Source organism: Lutra lutra, chromosome 3 (assembly GCF_902655055.1).
Source record: "Lutra lutra chromosome 3, mLutLut1.2, whole genome shotgun sequence".
Lineage (NCBI taxonomy): Eukaryota > Metazoa > Chordata > Mammalia > Carnivora > Mustelidae > Lutra > Lutra lutra.
This window is the reverse complement of record NC_062280.1, coordinates 120708225-120714224: the sequence shown is the minus strand read 5'-3', so window position 1 is coordinate 120714224 and position 6000 is coordinate 120708225. Positions and strand designations below refer to the sequence as shown.

Genomic DNA, 6000 nt, shown 5'->3' with positions numbered 1-6000 from the left:
TGAAGATGACCTCTAATGAAATATTGTTAGAAGAGATAAAAGAGGAGGACACCCTTGAATCATTCCAAATATTAAAAAAGAGAGTGCCCAATGTGTGACCATTAAATATAATTTAGCTCTAGCTTTTTTGTAAGTGGTCTTTTTCAAGCTGAGATAGATCTCTTATTCTTAAATTAGTGAGACTTTTTTTTTATAATCAATCACCTACTAATGTAATTATGAGAACTGACTATGAAATGTTAAAAAAAATACAACCATATATATATATATATATATATATATATATATATATATGACCAACATTGTAGTGATGTATCATCCTTTTTAATAGTAGCCAGAGATTTAGCTTTCTTGTCCAGAGCTGTTTATAAGCACATGTATAAAAGTATTTATCTTTGTTTATTTTAAAAATATGCCTTAAATATGTGCATATTCCCCCCAGCAGTAATAGTTTAAGTAAATTATTATAATTAGTTACAATTGCAAGTAAACTCCACCTTAATATATAGAAAGAAATGGTAGTGATGTATTACATGCTGAGTTGGTTACCTTAGACATTTGCTTCAAGAGACAATGTCTAATCTGTTTTACCTGCTTTGCATGGCTTCAGCAGCAAAAGCCTTTAACATTAAGGAATCTATTATTGAACTTGTAGAATCTAAAGAATTTCTACTGAGAAATTACAGTTGTAATTGATAACAAAACTATTGTGAATTTCACTTACAGTATTTTTGCAACCAAGATACTAGTTTTCATATTCCATTCAATCTATATTTTTAAAAGGTATTTTTGTTTACTTCTCAAAGATTTGTTACCTTTTAACATTGATCAAAATAATGAGTCCCAGTCATATATGCTACTAAAGGCATACTTTTTTCTTTCTGCTAGCTGAGGCAAGGACAGATCGTGAGAACTGGTAAGTGGTCAGCATTATGCTTAACTGTTAGGATAAGCTAGTAGAGCTGTCCTTCATAATTTGTTCAAACATCTGGCTACCACTGTTAATAGGTTAGGGAAGAACATATGGTTCTCATTTAAAACATTGCAAACATCATCATGATGGAGACTGTGAAGTTTTAAGAAAGACCAATACTGTTTTGATTATAATCTCAGACAGAAAGGAAAAAACAAAAACAAACAAAAAAAACCCTGAATGCTCAACTAAGAATTCTAGAGTCTTATTTATCAGAAATTTCTATTCTGTATTGTGGTGTTCTTTTGATTTTTATTTTAAAGAACAAGCAATTAATACAGAAAGGTACTGTTGCCACTTTTTTCCTGCTTTTGAAATTAAATTATAACTAAAAATGAAAAAGAAAAGAAAAATGTATATTGAAAGCAATTGTAAATCTATGAGCTTTTACTTTTAATAACATCTTACAATTGAAATTTCAAAGTTACACTTTTCTTCCAGAAGTAATTCTATGGATTAGGAATAAAAGCGTGTGTGTTTTCCAATTAGCAATAACAAATTTCTATCTCTGATTAATCCAGCTGCTTAAAATATGTGTTGTATTTGACCATTTGCCAAAAAAGTCTGAGGCTGCATGAGCCAGCTGGCAAAAGGTTAGAGGGTGGGAATCTCAGCTGATTAGGACTATGGCTATGACATTTTCATAAACTCTACTTTCAAAATGCCAAATGATGAAAAACCCAACCTTGGCTGCCATGCAATTTTGCCCCACAATGATAGCTTCAGAAATTTTCAGCTCAAAATAACTCTTCTAACTCATATTATCTGCACCCCTAGAACAAGTCATTTACTTATAAATATTTTTAAAACCCTGCTTAAGAGAAAAAATAGATACTAAAGTTATATTTTTATCAGTTGTAAGAAGCCTCTGATTGTAATTTTGTCACACATCCTATCTCAAAAAAAAAGAAAAATTAAATTTAAAGATATTCATGTCAAAAATTAATTGTGTTAACTTTATAACATTACTTTTAAGAAGAGAGACCAAAACTAGTCAGAATTGTTAATTTTTTTCACTTTCCCCACCAATTAAGTTTGATATTTACTGTATTAGGATAAGACCACAAGTCTCTAATGATCAAGAGAATCTTGCGTTACTTTTATAGATTGGTTCCCATGCACAGGCATTTTTGTGTATGCACATGTATATGAGTCCACCAGGTGTCGATGTGCAGCCTGCTACACTAACAAGTCTGTCATACACTTCCTTTGATTTTTTTCACACCTGGTGCTTGCTACAACATGTCTGACTGGCCATTTGAGTTATCTGAGAAGCTGTCAAAAGGCTGGGAAGATTGGGGAAGATTTCAAAAACCTGGCTGAGCATGCCTTCTCAAGAATAATACTTTATGACACTTTTATCCTCCATCCCAAATCTCAGATGCTTGATTTTTTTTTTCCTTTCCACTGCTGAAATGGGGACAATAAGAAGCCTAGGGGGAGTTAGGATACTTGTAAAAATCACAGAATGTTTCAACTTTCACCCAAATGTGGATATTTATATTTTCAAAGTATAAGGTAGTGATGTATGGTAATCCTTTAAACAGGTCATTCTTTAAATAGAATATAAAAGAAATCTCTTCTAATAACACATGATTTGTAATAGTTCGCTTATATGAATATTTAGTTTTAGTTATATTTGTTTTTATTTCCTTATGTTATTTCAAAAGGTAACACAGTTACATGGCTTAAAAATCAAGAAGTATAATGTATATTAAGGAAAAAGTCCTCCTTCTCATGTTTGCCCATGAGTACCCCAGCCTCTCCACACCCATACCCAAACATTGTTGTAAATTACTTGTGCGTCCTTGTTAGCATTGTCAGATTTAGTGGAAAAAACAGAGGGCTTCTGATTTAGTTTAAATTTAAGATAAACAATGAACACTTTTTTAGTATCAGCATGTCCTAATTATTGTACAGGATATACATATACTAAAGTAAAATCATTGTTTATCTCACATTAAAATTTAACCGAGTGTTCGATATTTTATCTGGCGACTATGATCCTTCCTGAAATTTTTACACAAATGGAAGGAATATGGTTGCATCTTCTGTCATTGTCCTCTGTCCCTCTTCTTTCACATAAATGGTAGCATACCTTATGTACTGTTCTGCACCTGATTTTTTTAAACCCAATAATATCTTTGAAGATTATTCTACACAATTATCAGCTGGGCGGGTAGCCTGTTTCTTCCTCTCTATGCCTGCCTCTCTGCCTACTTGTGATCTCTGTGTGTAAAATAAATAAAATCTTTTAAAAAGTAAATTTAATGCTTTTATCCCTCTCATTTTATGTTTTTGATGTCACAATTTATATCTTTTTATATTGTGTATCCACTAACAAATTATTGTAGCTTTTATTACTTTTAATTTTTTGTTTTTTAACTTTTATACTAGAATTACTTGTGATTTATACATTGCCATAGCAATATTAGAGTGTTCTGAATTTGACTATATATTGCTTTTAGTAGTTTTATACTTTCACATGATTTTATTTTACTAATTGGCATCCTTTCTTTTCAGCTTGAAGAATACCCTTTAGCATTTCTTGTAAGGCAAGTATAGTAGTAACAGACTCCAGCTTTTGTTTGTATGGGAATATCTATGTGTTCTTCAGTTCTGAAGAATAGCTTCAGGGTAGAATATTCTTTTTTTTTAATTTTATTTATTTATTTGACAGAGAGAGAGAGAGAGAGAGAGATCACAAGTAGGCAGAGAGGCAGGCAGAGAGAGGAGGAAGCAGGCTCACTGCTGAGCAGAGAGCCCGATGCGGGGCTCGATCCCAGGACCCTGAGATCATGACCTGAGCCGAAGGCAGAGGCTTAACCCACTGAGCCACCCAGGTGCCCCAGAATATTCTTGATTATCAGCTTTTTTTCCTTTAGAGCTTTGAATATATTATCCCACTCTTTCTGGACCTGCAAGGCTTCGGCTGAGAAGTCTGCTTATAGCCTTATGTGTGTTCCTTCATATGTAATGAGTTTCTTTTCTCTTGGCACTTCAAGATTTTCTCTTTGACTTTGATTTTTGACAGTTTTATTATAATGTGTCTAGGTTAAGTCTTCCTTGAATTCAAACTGACTGGGCATCCTTAAGCTTCATGACCATTGGTGTCCATATCTTTCCCTAAGTTTGTAATTTTTCACTTTAAGTAAACTTTCTGTCCCATTCTATCTCTGTTTTTCTTCTGGCACTCCCACAACTTGAATATTCTTTCTTTTGATGGTTTCCCTTGAGTCCCATAGGCTTTCTTCACTTTTTTATTTTCCCCCTATACTTTTTCCTTCTCTAACTAAATACCTTCAAATGACTTCTTTGAGTGTGCTGATTTTCTTCTGCTTGATTGAATCTGCTATTGTAGCTTTCTAAATTGTTTTTTAGTTTACTCCTTGTATTCTTCAGTTCCAAAATTTCTGTAGAGTTCTTTGTCATATTTTCCATCACTTCTTTAAGCTTCTCAGTTTGTTCTTGTATTTTTCTTGATTTTATTAAATTGTGTTCTCTCATATCCTGCTGAGCTTCTGTAGAACAATTATTTTTAGCTCTTTGTTACACAGCTCTTGTATCTCCCTTTCTTTGGAGTCAGTTACTGGAAGTTTATTGTATTCCTTTGGTCGAGTCATATCTCTCTGATTTTTCATGATCCCTGTAGCCTTACACAGGTGTCTGTGCAGTTGAAGAAGAGTGACTCTTCCAGACTTTCAGGACACACTTCAGTAAGGAAATACCTTCACATATAGGTGAGCACATTGAGACTGGTGGTATGGAGCATCAAGTATCGGGACATGTGGCACCTATAGGGCTAGGCGTCTTGGTGTCTCTGGCTCAGGAATCTGGGGTCTGTGACTTTGACTTTTGCAAGGTTTTTAGTGCTAAGAGCTGGGGAGGATTCTCAATGGTTACAAGATTGTTGAGGCTGAAGCAATGCCTCCAAGTGCAGTGGTGAAGAACTAGTTCAGGTGATAGTGGTGGCTGAAGCCAGTGTTGTATATCCACTTTAATGTGGAGGTCAACTGTAAATACTTGTGTGGTGGTAGAGACTGGTTACAGGCACCCATGCAGTGGTAAGTGCCAGGACAGGTTGCTGGGCCCAGGGCCAACTGTTGGCAGACATAAAGCTGCTGGGGCCATAGCCTGTACTTCAAGGGTTGGACATGGACACAGTGATGGGGTCATCTGCATTGCATTCAAACAGGTGCATCCCTGACCTGGCAGCATGAGGGTGTGGTGACTATACTGGATCCTGGGGACTGAGGCTTCTTTCTTTTTTTTTTTTTTTTTTTTTTTAAGATGTTATTTGGGCCTGAGGCTTCTATGATAAGGTGAGAAGAAACTCAGAAGACCTAGAATCCATGAGCACGAAAACCTGTGAGGCCCTCAGTACTGAATGCCAAAGCAGGTCTATAACTATTGCTCTGATTATTGGTTTCCTCAATGGTGAAACCTGCTGGAGCCCTCAACTGAATCATCCAATGGAGTCCACGATGAGATTCTCAGTAATGAAAGTTGTGGATACTCTAGCAATTCTTTTTTTATTTATTTTTTTTAATAATATCTCTGTTCAATGCTATCAGTTTACTTCTGAGTAATGTTTTCACTGCATTCACTAGTTGTTTTTTTTGTTATTGTTCTTTTTTTTTAAATTTTATTTTATTTATTTATTTTTTTATAAACATATTTTTTTATCCCCAGGGGTACAGGTCTGCGAATCGCCAGGTTTACACATTTCACATCACTCACCATAGCACATACCCTCCCCAATATCCATAACCCCACGCCCCCTCTCCCAACCCCCTCCCCCCATCAACCCTCAGATTGTTTTGTGAGATTAAGAGTCACTTATGGTTTGTCTCCCTCCCAATCCCATCTTGTTTCATTTACTCTTCTCCTACCCCCTCAACCCCCCATGTTGCATCTCCTCTCCCTCATATCAGGGAGATCATATGATAGTTGTCTTTCTCCGATTGACTGATTTCGCTAAGCATGATACCCTCTAGTTCCATCCACGTCGTTGCAAATGGCAAGAT

The 6000-nt window shown here is 35.2% G+C and overlaps 1 long non-coding RNA gene across 2 annotated transcripts in view; it reads left to right on the top strand.

The window, feature by feature from the left end:
- Positions 1–294: 294 nt before the first annotated feature.
- Positions 295–6000, top strand: part of LOC125095770 (uncharacterized) — a 50333-nt gene continuing 44627 nt past the window's right edge. The window contains exons 1-2 of one of the 2 annotated variants that reach the window (XR_007125947.1): positions 295–385; positions 889–916. This is a non-coding gene — a long non-coding RNA (uncharacterized LOC125095770). Of the gene's footprint in view, positions 386–498; positions 784–888; positions 917–6000 lie in introns of those variants that run through there. The other variant, XR_007125945.1, reaches the window with a different exon arrangement.